Here is a 15013-nt window from a genome sequence, read left to right on the forward strand (position 1 = left end):
AGCTGGTACGGTTATTTAATATTAGCTTTGTCAGAGCCTTAACTGAATTTTCTCCTACCCCTTCCAGCAAAGGTATAGGAGCTAGATACCAGGCAGATCGTTTGCAGCAATTTATAATTAATTTATGCCGCCTGAAATGTCCCACTAGGTCAGAATCATTCTTCACCCAGTTAACGAAAGGATTGATTTTAAAGACACCTTTGATCATTAAAAGCATGATTAAGACTTCCTCCCTATTACCCTTCTTTAGGAATGAGCAATGCATCTTCCTGTAGCAGAAAGCTTTCAGTTCTCCCAACAAATGTGCTTGCTGCAATCGAGTGTTTAATTAGTCTCTTTCTTCAGATGAAATAATTGTCTCTGCTCTGGATTTCATTCATAAGATCACTTACTTCGCATATGGCAGGCTTTTTATTGACTCACTCATTTATTGCAGGGCCATATGGTGCACACAGAGCAAAGCAACAGTGCGTTAGGCAGAAACCCAGTGGGAGCAGGGGAAAAGCCAACAGTCTGATATCAGTCAGGCCACCAGCTGACATTTAATTGACTGTCTACTGTGTGCCACCAGCCAGGCCGGGAATTCAGAGGTGAGCAAGAGGCACAGACACTACCCTTATGGCAGTTTCTCAACCTCAGTACTACGGACCTTCAGGGCCAGATAATTTTTAGTTGTGGGGACTGTCCTGTTTGTTGTAAGATGTTTAGCAGCCTCTCTGACCTCTACCCACTAGAAGCTAGTAGTGCTGTCTCCCCACTTCACCCCCATCAGTGTGACAACCAAACAGATCTCCAGGCATTGCCAAATGTCCTTAGGGAAAAGAGTTGCCCCCAGGTTGAAAACCTTAAGGTGTTTGCAATCTAGAAAAGCAACTAAGACAACTAAACAACTCTTTATGATGAAGGATGGCATGGGAGGAATATGGTGCTTGTAAACTCCAGCACCCTTGGGAGCCAGTGATGGGAGTGTCAGGAAGGCAATGGGATGGCTCTAACTGGTGAGGACAACCCTGCCACAAGACATCAGCTAGTGCTCAGCTCCAGCCAAGTGTTACTAGATGCTCTGACATGTCTAGTGTATTCTGAAATCTGGACCTCTATGTAAAATTTCCCAATCTTGCAATGTCCTCAACTGGTTAAAACGTATTTTAATAAAAATGTAACCCTCAGAAGTAAGTAAATAAATAAAAAGATCAAGGGCCTTATTCAGCCAGATGCCTCTTCTGTGTAGAAAGTTGAGCAGCATATGAGTCCTGGCACTACCTCTGGCTCACTTCCACCTCTGGGCATTGGGTCTATTTCTAAAAAGTGGCAGGTGGTCCAAATGATCAAGCTTAGACAGTGGTTTTTGACCCTGGATTCCCACTAAAATCACCTGGAGATATTTAAAAACCCATCAATGCACTGGCCCCAACCCAGACCAGAATCTCAGAGGATGGGATCTAGGTATCCATGTTTGTTAAAATCTCCCCCAGGTGGTTCCAACTGAAGAATCTCTGGCATAGGAGAAGGAAACATGTGTGTCAAGGCCCACCTCCAGGTAGTGTGTTATTATAACACAGGACTCCAAACTCAGACCACTTGGGCTCAAATCCTTCTTCTCCATGGGTAACTATGGAGTCTGAGAGAAAGTTTTTAGCCCAGGTCTCATGGTCTATATCTAGTAAGTGGAAATAACAACACTACCTACTTTATCAGGCTGGTGTAAAAAGTCAGAATCTCTAGAGATGGGGCCCAGGTGTTAGTGTTTTTTATTTTTCCAGATATGTCTAAATAGCAACCAGGGTTGAGAAGCAGTAATTAGGTTCCTACCAGCTCTAACACTCTGAATTTCCCATTGTGTGAAGAGGAAATGAGTACTAGACACCCACTAAGCCTGGGACTGAGATGCCCCATTGGGATCCCTCATGAAAGGATTGGAGATAAAGAGCCAGATGCTGGCTGTATGCAACATAAACTCCAAAGGAACACAACATAACCTCCTACACACACAATCATTAGCTGATAGGTATAAGAAGTACTTTGAATATCATTCTAAAAGGACTTGGCTTGTAAGGGCTACCTCTACTAACATGAAGGAGCTTCCACCAAAGAACTCAGAGAACCCTAACTTCCAGACACTGAGTATCTTAAAGCATCTGATCCAGTGTCATGCTGGTAATATTTCCATTATTCACCTGAACTTCTGTAATGAGGTGGCTAACTATGGGGCTTCCATTTGGGACACACACATTTATCATCTGATTAGGAAAGATTACCTATTTTTAGATAAAACATATATCCCCTAACAGGGATGGACAGTTATAAATAACTTGTAAAACTCTAGCCGACGCCCAAAACATCATGATTTAGGTTGAAAGAAAAAGCCTTTCTGATCACTGTCCTCTTGTGTTCCTCAGCACATTTTTCATGTTTACTTGCTGTCACCCCAGATAAGTGATCACCTTAGCTGTATCCCATTTCCTCACAAGCTAAGATGGCAGGAAGAATTGTCGCAATCAAATGGGCAAGATCAAGGCTCTAGGGAGGAGAGAGAGGAGTCTGGTGCCTTTGCCCTGAAATCAACTAATTAGCCTACCTCCAATTTATGTAGAAAAACTATTGGGGGAGCCACAGAAATGGTTTCAAGTAAGGCCTCTACTCAAGCTGTCAGATCGAAGAGGGCTTGAAAGAAGCCAAGCCTCTCCTTCCACACTGAAATGGAGGCCTGGCCCCTCCATGAGATGAGGTTCCCTCCTTCCCTGGCCAGTGAAGCAACCCAGGTGGATTCTGCTGCAAAAAGGAAAGCCACTCCCAATATGGTTGGAAAACTTTGAGCAAAAAAGAAAATAGTATTGGATTAGAACCTAAAGTATAAAATAAATATCCATAAGTCCAGAGTATATTTCCATTTCTAGAAAGATGGAATAGACATTTTTTTCCCTGTGTCTTCCAGTATGTACTACTAAAACCCCTAAACATTATAACATTATATATCAAACTCACATAAGTAGGCTAAAAGGTAAAGGGAAGAAGGTAGATGGGCTAGGGACCTCCGTATCCAAGAAATGAATTTGTGAGTTCCCTGGATTTTCTTTTTGCTTCATATATTCCACATAGGAAATAAAGAAGCCAACAACCCATAAATGCCAACACACACAAGGGGGCAGGGGTGGGGAAGCCTGCTCTCTCCAGCTGAAGGGTCTGGAAAGAACCAGTCCAGCAAGACAGAACACTTTTAGCCAATAATCACTCTACTCCAGTTAAAGACTACAATAAAAATTGTGGTCCCATTTCTACTGATGCCAGCAAAAGCCAAGCGTGGAGCCTAGACTTCCATCCTCATGAAGCTATACCAAGATGCCCCAACACCCATATCCAGTCAGTATCAGAGAAGACCAAGTAGGGAGCCAGAGCTTTTATTCCATCCCTGCAGAGTGGTAATGAAACCCTACCCCTGCCATGTCAGTGAAGACCACGTGGGTAGCCAGCACTCCTAATCAGCAGTAACGAGGAGCACCTCCACCCATACCTCAGATGTCAACAAATGCCATATGGGAAACCTGGATTCTACCTCCACCTGGCAGGAACAAGGCAGCACTGCAACTTCCCTACTGAAGAAGTGTCAGAGAAATTCAGCCAAAACAAAAGGTTTAAATCAGATAGAACATCTCACAACATAATACAAAAATGTCTAGGTTTCAGGCAAAAATCGCTCATCATACCAAGACCCAGGAAGAGCTCAAACCAAATGAAAAAAAATACAATCAATAGACACCAACACCAAGAAGACAAGAATGTAAGATCTACGTGACTTACAATTTAAAAGCAGCCATGATAAAAATGCTTAAACAAGCAACCTGAGGCATATGAAAAGATAGAAAGCCTCAGCAAAGAAAAAGAATATGTAAAGAAGAACCAGAAATTTTGGAACTGAAAAATACAGTAACTGAAATAAAAGCTCAGTGGATGACCTCAATAACCAAATGGGAAGCAGAGGAAAGAGTCAGTGAACTGAAAGATAGAACAAAAGAAATTACCCAACCTGAACAACAGAAACAAAGTAAACAAACAAAAAGGGGGAGCAGAGTCCCAGAGGAAAGGAGAAAGAGGGAAAGACTGAAAAGGTACTCAAAGAAATAACAGCTGAAAAATTTCCAAATTTAGCAAGAGGTATAAACCTGCCAATTTAAGAAGAGGAGTGAACCCCTAAAGAAGACACATTATAATTAAACTTTTTAAAACTAAAACAAAGAAAAATTCTTAAAAGCAAGCAGAGAAAAAAATGACACCTTACCTTTAGGAGAAAACAATTAAAATGACGTTAGATTTCTCATCAAAAACCATGAAGGCCAGCAGGAAGTAGAATAATAATTTTCAGGTGGTGAAAGAACGGTTGACTTAGAATCCTATAAGCAGCAAAAATATCCTTTAGGAATGAGAGGGAAATAAAGTCCTTCTCAAATTAAGGAAAACTAAGAATTTGTCCCCAGCAGTCCTACTCAAATGAATAGCTAAAGGAAGTTCTCTAAACAGAAAAAAAAATTTAAAAACAAAAACCTTAGAACATCAGAAAGAAAGGACATGATAAGCAAAAATATGGGTAAATACAATAAACTTTCCTTCTCTTGAGTTATCTAAATTCCTCTTGAAGGTTGAAGCAAAAGTTTTAACACTGTCAGTATGATTCTAAATGTATGCACAAGATATATTGGAGACAGTTATATTATAAATGAAAGAGGACAAAGGGACATAAATAAAGTGAGGTTTCTATATCTCATGCGAACTAGTAAAATAATAATGATATACTGTAATAAGTTACGTATGTATAATGTAATACCTACAGACAGAACAACCAATAAAAAAGCTAAATAAAGAGATATGTTCAATACTACAGATATATAAAAATGGAATTCTAAAGAATGTTCAAGTAACTCACAGGAATGCAGGAAAAAAGAAACAAAAAAAAAACAGAAAACAAAAAAAATTAAATGACAGACTTAGCCTTAGCATATCAATAATTGCATTAAATATAAATGATCTAACATACCAATTAAAAGATAGAGATTGGCAGAGTATATTAAAAATATCATCCAACTATCTGCTGTCTCCATGAAATTCACTTCAAGTATAACAATACAGACAGGTTGAAAGTAAAAGGATGGAAAAAATACCATGCAAACATTAAATAAAAGGAAATGGGAGTTAAAAAAAAAAAAAAAAGGAAATGGAAGTGTCCATATTACTATTAGATAAAGTAGACATCAGAGCAAAGAAAATTACCACAAAGAACATTATATAATGACCAGGAAGACATATCAATCCTAAATGTGTATATATTACACAAGAGAGCTACAAAATATATGAGCAAAAACCGATGAACTGGATAGAGAAATGAACAAATCCACAATTATCATTAGATTTCAGGACCCCTCTCTCAACAATTGATTGAACAACTGGGCAGACAGAAAGTCAGCAAGAATACAGAAGAACTCAACAACACTAGTCAACAGAATCTAATTGATATCTGTAGAACCCTCCACCTAATAACAACAGAATATACATTCTTTTCTGTGTCTACAGAACATATACCAAGATAGACCTTACTTTGGGCCATAAAACAAACCTCCTCAAATTTAAAAGAATTAAATCATACAGGATGTGTTTGCAACCACAATGGAATCAAACTAGAAATCAATAACAAAAAAGATTACAGGAAATCTCCAAACACTTAAAAACTAAACATCACACTTCTAAATAACTCATAGGCAAAAGAGGAAGTCTCAAGAGAAATAAAAAAACAGATTGAATTGACTGAAAATGAAAAATACAATATATCAAAAATTTGGGCACACAGCTAAAGCAGTATTGAGAGGGAAATTTACAGTACTAAAATAAATATATTAGTAAAAAAAAAAAAAAGTCTTGAATCAATAACCTAAATTCCTACCTCAAGAACCTAGACAAAAAGAGCAAAATAAACACAAAACAAGCAGAACAAAGGGAATAATAAAGCTATGAGTAGAAATAAATAAAATAGAAAAACAAAAAAGAGAAACCAGATTTTCAATAGAAAAAAAAAAATCAACAAAACAAAGAGCTGTTTCTTTTAAAAAGTTAATAGAATTGACAAACTACTAGCAATACTGCCAAAGAAAAATGAGAGAAGACAAATTATCAATATCAGGAATGAAAGAGAGGATATTACTATAGACCCTGCAGACATCAAAGGGATAAAAAGGGAATACAGTGAATGACTCTACACGCATAAATTTGACCACTTGGATGAAGTGATCAAAAAACAACTCATCCAATGTGGAAGAGATCATTTAGATAGCCCTCTAACTATTAAGGAAACTTAATTTATGATTTAAACCATCCTCAAAAGCAAACAAACAAAACGAATAACAACAAAACAAAAACAGAGATCTCCACATCCTGATAGTTTGACTGCTGAATTCTACAAATTGTTTAAAGAGGAATTAACACTGATTTACACAATCTCTGCGAGAAAAAAGAGGAAGTAACAACTTCCCATTCATTTTATGAAAGTACTATTACCTTGATACCAAAACCAAAGACAATCCAAAAAGAGTAAACTATAGACCAATGCCCCTCACGAATATAAACAAAACAATCCTTAACAATATGCTAACAATATGAATTCAGCAATATATAGTAAGAATTGCATTCTAAGACCAAATTTATTCCACAACTGGTTCAATATTGAAAAATCAATCAGTGACCATATTAACAAGCTAAAAAAGAAAAATCATATGATCATCTCAACTGATGCAGAAATAAAAATCCTTTCAGAAAATTTAAACCGCATTGATGTTAAAAATTCTCAGCAAAATAGGAACAGAGGAAACTTCCTTAATTTGATAAAGAGCATCTACAAAAACTATAGCATTATACTTAACAGTGAAAGACTAATACTTTCTAAAACTGGGAACAAGGAAAATATATTCACTCTTCCCACTCTTTTTCAACATACTACTAAATGTTTTAGCCACAGCAATAAAGCAAGAAAAGGATACAAAACTCATATAGGAAAGGAAGAAATAAGTCTCTATTTGCAGGTGATGTAATTATTTACATAGTAAATCTAAAAGAATCTATAAAAACTTAAAACTAATAAATGATTATAGCAAAGTTACAGGATATGAAATAAACATATGAAAATCAATTGTATTTCTAATATTAGCAATGAACATGTGAACATTGAAATAAAAAATATGTCATTTTAAATTGCTCCAAAAAATGGAAATGCTTGGATATAAATCTAATAAATCCTTCCAAAACATGGACAGGACTTGAATGTTGAAAAATATTAAATGCTGATGAAAGAAATTAAATAATTTCTAAATAAAAAGAAATATGAATGTTCATAGACTGGAAGACTCAACATAATCAGGATATAAATTCTCCCCAAATTTCTCTATTACATATCTCCAAAGATATGTAAATGGCCAATACATTAAAAGATGTTCAGCATCATTAGCCCTCAGAGAAATGCAAACCAAAACCACAATGAAATACTACTTCACACCCACTACTCAGAAATTCCACTTCTGGGGCGCCTGGGTGGCGCAGTCGGTTAAGCGTCCGACTTCAGCCAGGTCACGATCTCGCGGTCCGTGAGTTCGAGCCCCGCGTCAGGCTCTGGGCTGACGGCTCAGAGCCTGGAGCCTGTTTCCGATTCTGTGTCTCCCTCTCTCTCTGCCCCTCCCCCGTTCATGCTCTGTCTCTCTCTGTCCCAAAAAAGAAAATAAATAAACGTTGAAAAAAAAAAAAAAAAAAGAAATTCCACTTCTAGTTATATATTCAAGAGAAATTAAGACCATGTCATACAGGGGCACCTGGGTGGCTCAGTTGGTTAAACATCTGACCCTTGATCTCTGCTCAGGTCATGATCTCATGGTTTCATGGGTTCGAGCCCCAAACTGGGCTCTATGCTGACAGTACAGAGCCTGCTTTGGATTCTCTGTCTCCCTCCCTCTCTGCTCCTCCCCTGCTCACGTTCTCTCCCTCTCAAAAATAAATGAACATTTAAAAAAAATTAAATGTCCATAATAAGTAAATCTTTGGAGACAAAAAATTGATTAGTGGTTGCCTTAGTTCAGGGGGATTTGGAGGAAATGGAAAGGGACTGCTAATGGGTACGAGGTCTCTTTTTATGGGGACAAAAATGTTCTGGAACTGATTGTAGCTATAGCTGCTGCACAACTCGGGGTATACTAAAAACCACTGCATCATGGGGTGCCTGGCTGGCTCAGGTGGAAGACCATGTGGCTGCTGATCTTGGGGTCATAAGTTTGAGCCCCATGTTGGGTGTAGGGATTACTTAAAAAAACAACACTGAGGGGCGCCTGGGTGGCGCAGTCAGTTAAGCGTCCGACTTCAGCCAGGTCACGATCTCGTGGTTTGTGAGTTCGAGCCCCGCGTCGGGCTCTGGGCTGATGGCTCAGAGCCTGGAGCCTGTTTCCGATTCTGTGTCTCCCTCTCTCTCTGCCCCTCCCCCGTTCATGCTCTGTCTCTCTCTGTCCCAAAAATAAATAAACGTTGAAAAAAAAAAATTTAAAAAACAACACTGAATCATATACTTTAAATGAGTGAATTGTGTGGTATGTATCAATAAAGTTCTTATAAACATATATATACACATACATATTTGTATATATATAGATAGATATAAAATAGCTATTAATTTGTGTAATAAGAATCCATGAGTCCATGCTGATATAAATAAATGACTGAACACATAAATATATAAATGGGGAAGAATAGTCAAACCTCAAGTACAGAAGAACTCCAAATAATTTATGTAAACACCTTGCCCTCAGGGAGGTGGAACATAACTCCCCATTCCTTAAGCACGGACTGCACATAGTGACTTCCATCCAAAGAGTGTGGTATAGAAAGGAGGCAGAGAAAAAGCGCTTTACAGGGAAGGAAACTGACAAACACCACCTAGGCCAGGTGATCAATCAACACCAATAGTGATAAATCATGTTGATAGTCTATCCCCTTGATATGATGAGAATTGCTAAATGCTCTGTGGTCTTCCTCCCAAACAAATCCCAACTGAGGGACGTTCTACAAAATATCTAATCAGTACTCTCAAAACTGTCAAAGTCACCAAAAAAAAGGAAAGTCTGAGAAACTGTCACAACCAAGAGGAGCCTAAGGAGATATGACAACTAAAATGTGAGATTCTGGAACAGAAAAAGGACATCTGGTTAAAAATTAAGGAAATCTGAATAAGGTATGGACTTAATTATAATGTATCAATATCTGTTCATCCATGATGACAAATGAGCCACACAAATGCAAAACTTTAATAGGGGAAACTGGGTGTGGTGGATATGGGAACTCTGTACCATCTTTGCAATTTCACTATAAATTTTAAACTGTTCTAAAATAAAAGGGTGTTTAAAAAAATTTTTTTTAAAGAAAGGCTAGGAGCTCTTGTCTTCAAGCTTGCAGAAGGCAAAGCTTCAACTTCCTTTAGTCATCCCACAACCAGGTTTATTTGACCCAGCTGCTGCTGCCATGGAACTGGTCCAGATAGGAACTGGTCCTATCTCTGCTCTGGCCCAAAAGTTTGGCCCCTAGCCCATATCCAAAAACACTGGTGACAATATCACCAAGGCAACTGGTGATGGAAGGAGTTAAGGACAGCAGTGACACTGATCCTCCATAATGGACAAGCTGGACTGTAACAGTTTTTACCCCTTAGAACCAGCCAGGGACAGAGAGAAGCAGGAAATCATGGAGAAGGGTGGAAACATCACTACTGATGAGACAGTCAGAAATGCCCAACATATGAGGCACAGAGCTGTGGCTGAAGATCTCTCTGGAACATCAGTGAGATCTAACAGCTGCCCAGTCTGTGAGCTACCCATGTTCATGGCTCCCAGCCTCTCAACAGCATGATGACATCAGCTGTGTGGTAAGACACCAGCTAGCTAAAGGGGCACCGAGGAAAAAGTTTCAACAATTACTTGACCCCTACCATCACAAATGTAAAAGCCCAGATGACTTTTTAAGTCTAGATTTCTTCTTAGTCCTGGACAGAGTGATGTGAGTCAGCTTTCAGGAAAGCAATCTGGCATTGCACATCAAGAAACTCTGGAATACCAGCCCGTGTGAACCAGTAATTTCACTTCTCAGAATCAAGCCTGAGGAAATAATCCAAAAGGAGGTCAAAGCCCAGGAAATGTTCTTGATTGTTAATAATGAAAAATTGCTAACAATTTCAATATCCATTAGAGAAATGACTAAGCAAATTGTGGTACATGTAATCAGTCATATGATAGAATCTCATGTCATTGGTAAAAAGATTTGTGTAGAGTTTTCAAAGACATGCGAAAATGTGAAAAAGCAGGATATAAAATCAAATGTAAGATATGACCTCAAAATTGGGGGGCAGGAAAACATCTATCTATAGTATTAATAATGTTTATCTTTAGGAAGCAGTATTAGTGGTCATTGATTGCTCCTCTTTAAATATTTTTTTTTAATGTTTATTTTTGAGAGTGACACACAGGTGTGAGCAGAGGGACACAGAATCCAAAGCAGCCTCCAGGCTCTGAGGCTGTCAGCACAGAGCCCGATACGGGGCTCGAACTCACGAACCATGAGATCATGACCCAAGCCAAAGTCAGACACTCAACAGACTGAGCCATCCAGGAACCCCAGATTGCTCTTCTCTTTTTTGAAAATTGTCAATGTTTTGCAGATTTTCACCAATGGCCATGTATAGAATTTTTAATTCAAAAAATAATAAATCAAAAGAATGTCTTATCGAAAGTAAGGGATATTATAGCAGACTGTTAGTTACACCCCAGTATCATCCCAGTCTTCCTTTTCTTTTTTTTTTTAAATGTTTATTTATTTTTGAGAGAGAAAGACCAAGTGTGAACAGGGGAGGGGCAGAGAGAGAGAGAGAGAGAAATACAGAATCTGAAGCAGGCTCCAGGCTCTGAGCTGTCAGCACAGAGCCCAATGCAGGGCTCAAACTCACAGTGAGATCATGACCTGAGCCAAAGTCGGACACTTAACCAACTAAGCCACACAGGCACCCCTCCCTGGTTTCCTTCTTAAGAGATTTTTAGCTGGGCACAAGGACATCCAGGTGAAAGACCTAGCTCCCTGCCTCTTGTGGCTAGAGTAGTCATGGGATGGAATTATGAAGAGGAATGGGCGAAGAAATGAACTGGGAGCCCTCCAGGTAAAGGGATTTAAGGTTGATGACTTTTGCCTGGCTCCAAGGATTGCTGTACAGAGTCTCAGTGGTGAGACTTGGTGGCATAGAGATAAGGAGACTAAAGGTGACAGCTCAAGAAACAGGCCATCTCCAGCCCCAGTCAGATCCATCTGTGCTCAAGCACTGTAGAAGGCACTGCAGAAGCCCCTCTGAAAATCAGACTTTGTGCTGAAGGACCTGAAAGCAGGGCAAAAGAGGAGAACCTGTTTGGGGCAGCTGGACCCTGTCCTGATTCTCCCCAGCCCCTCCTATTTGGACGGCGTGCAGGTGGCCTGCAGGAAACTCACCAGTTCTCTTAAGGTGACATCTCTCAACACTCTCAATGCCTGGTGGCTTTCCTTACACACCCAAATTCTCTTAATCAGCCTGTCCTTTAAAAACCAGAATCACGGACTGTGCAACCAGACAGGTTCACCCAGGATTAGAGGCCACCTAAAACCTATAAGAATGCCTAGCATTTGGTGGGGGACAGCCGTTTATCAAAAATCAGGGTGTATTTTCCCTGTGCTGCGTTCCATGCAACACTAGTTCCAAGAAAAGGGATGGTGAGGGGGCATTTCCTATCACCAAATATATTTGGAAAATACTCCATGCTGTATCTTCATTTAGGAAATTCACAGTGCATGTTAACATATTAAAAGTTCCGAAAAGTCCTGCAATAAAAAGAAACTTTTATACTAGGGTATCTTTCCAAATTATTTAACGAAGACTGTTTCTTCATAGAGCATCCATTACCTCCTTTTAGAACACACACAGTTGGAAATGCTATCCTAGATGCTTGAAAAATCTCTTATTTTGCACTCTATATAAATATAAACTTCACATCTGTTGGGATAACCATTGGTGTTTATCATTATTACTACTTCTGGAATTACTACTTCTTGATTTTTGAGTGAATTCCCTTTTGATTGAAAATGCATAATTTATTCCAATGCAGGGCCAAGGAAGATCTGTCTGGGAACATCCTATCGTCTTATTTTCTGATTTTTTTGTCAGTGTGGTTTGAAGGCTATTATTTGCATCTGAACTATTTCTCCTCTTTCAGCTGGAAGGTAATGCAAAGTTCAAATGATTCATTCATTCATCATTTATTCACTATAAACTTATTAAGCCTTGACTACATGCCAGGACTGTGCTAGACACTTTATATATAGTATTTCAAGCTCTCATAACATTGAAAGGAACTGTAATTATACCCATTTCATAAGTGTGAAACTGAGGCTACCTGAGACTGAGTTACTCAAGACCACACAGGGGCCAGAATGGGAACTTCATGGCTTGCCTGTTCTAGGCGCCTACACACTCTTTCTCTATCCTATGTCATAGCGTGCTCTCCGTTATCACCTGACCTGCATTTTGGACTTGCATGGGTTTCAATTTGGTGTCCCCAGTTGGAATCAAATATTTCTGACTCTGGAAATAAATACTGTTAACCAACGGCTCGTGCACAGTATAAATGAGTCCCTGTCACTAAGGAGGTACCAGGAAGGAGGTGGGAGAGCAAGCAGCAAATTCTGGCCTCACAGAGGCTCATGACTGCTCCACCTGAACTAAATCAGGGCCTGGCAGGTGAACAACTAAGCAGAGCACCCAGGTGCCTGGAGAAGGCATGCCTAGGGAAATAGCAAGCTGCCCCTCAGCCCCAGTCTATTGCAGGCCTATTGGGACAAGCTGATTGTTCAGGAGAAATCTCTGTGAAACCTACAAAGTTTGTTTTTTTGAAACCTACCAAGTTTTAATCATTGGCAACTGGAGCGTGTTGAATAATGTCCTCCAAAAATTTGTGTCCACCTGGAAACTCAGGTCTTTGCAGACGAAGGATTGAGATGAGACCATACTGAATTGAAATGGCCCCCAAATCCAGTAACAGTGTCCTTGTAAGAAACATACTTTTCTAGTGTTAATATGATTTAATAAACGGCCACTTCAAAGATCTGCTGAGAATCCCCCTCCTCCTCCTCCAAGAAGGCTCCCTGGACTTCCCAGGTGAAATTCATCTCTTCTTCTTCTATGTTCCCGTGGCACTTTGTTCGGTCTCTGCTCAAGCAGTTGGCCCTGTCTCCTGATTCTAAAGTGATTTCTGTGTTCAACTCTCTCCCACTGGCCAAGGCATCCCTGGAAGACTGACCGTCATCTGGCTTTGGGTCCCCTTGAGCTCCTGACCCAGGACTGAATTCCTATTTGTTACATTGAATGTGTGTATTGGGTTTTATTTAGCTCCATCACCCTGAATTTGATACAATAGTCTAGTGAATGCTTCGTCTGACAATTACCAGGTTTCTGTGAATTGTGTTGTGTGGGTGGAGATTACAGCAATGAGGTTGTCCTCGGGCAGGGTCACAGTTCATAAAACCCTAACCCTTCCACCCCAGATTGAACATCATGCCCAACAGATAAGCTCAGGTCCTTCCTCTGGCCCAGCTCCAAAAAATAACTAGGGACCAGCTCTAAAAACAACTGTAAGTGGTTACCCCCTCCCCTAGGAAAGCAGGTTCAACAACCCTCTTTCAGAGGGTGTAAAATTAAAAAATAATAAAAATTAAAATTAAAAAATCAGAAGTTTTTGGGGCGCTTACGTGGCTCAGTCAGTTAAGCATCTGACTTCGGCTCAGGTCACAATCTCGCAGTTCATGGGTTCAAGCCCCGCATCAGGCTCTGTGCTGAAAGCTCAGAGCCTGGAACCTGCTTCTCTGTCTCCCTCTTTCTGCCCCTCTCTGGCTCACGCTTGTCTCTATCTCTCAGAAATAAACATAAAATTTTTTTTTTTTTTTTTAAACAGAAGTTTTCCCCTTACAGAGTGGCTATGCCAAGTAGATGTTTGGTCATTTGCAAGCGGGTGACTTTTTTTTAATTTGACTTTGCTGGCGCCTCCAGCAAATTAGAGCCACAATTACACTGTAATTTAACAGGATTAGTCATGCACACACATCCTGTGCACACACTTCTCATTCCCCTGTTAAAGGAAGCACAGGCCTGAGGCTGCTAGGAGAGTTCAGAGAATTACCTCTTCATCTCCTTGGACCCCTCAAACACAAAGTAACAGATATAATACAGGACATCCAGTTAAAGTTGAATTTCAGATAACCAACAAATAATTTTAACAGAAGTATAGCCATGCAATATTGGAGATATACTAAAAAAATGTGTTCAAATTGAACTAGGTTGTCCTTTTACTTAATAAAAATGATACTTCCCAGGCAGGATCTAAAAAAATCTAAGGCTCGGGATCCCTGAACTGCTTCTAAATGATAGGAAGATCAGAGAAACAATATGAAATCATCTCAGCTATTTGGAGTTCACAAATGACCAAATACGTGGCATAAAAAACCTGATCAGACACTCAATGCAACTTACACGCAATGTTTTTCAAGGGTATAATAGCCTGGATAAAACCCATTAGCACACTTAAATTAATTCTGTACTCGGCATAATAACACATCCGCTCTCCCTTACTTGTTCGTCCCAGGGGAAATACTTGACCACTTCCGTCAGTCACCTGCTTGAATGCCCGGGTATACCGACTGTGTGACAATTATTGATTTTTGATGAATGACATAGCTCTCTCTTCTGGGCTATTACCCCTTTGTTTTCAAACCTTACTTAATTGTTCGATGATTTCTGACTTTTTTTTTTTTCCTTGCCAGAGAAATAAATGCAAAGTGTTTATTCTCCAAAGGCCATAAACAGAGCTTGCGGGTCTGGTTTCTATGACAACCCCACTTGATACAGCAAACCTAGATTATCTCTAATGACAGACATGAA

The sequence above is a fragment of the Leopardus geoffroyi genome, chromosome D2 (assembly GCF_018350155.1).
Source record: "Leopardus geoffroyi isolate Oge1 chromosome D2, O.geoffroyi_Oge1_pat1.0, whole genome shotgun sequence".
Classification (NCBI taxonomy): domain Eukaryota; kingdom Metazoa; phylum Chordata; class Mammalia; order Carnivora; family Felidae; genus Leopardus; species Leopardus geoffroyi.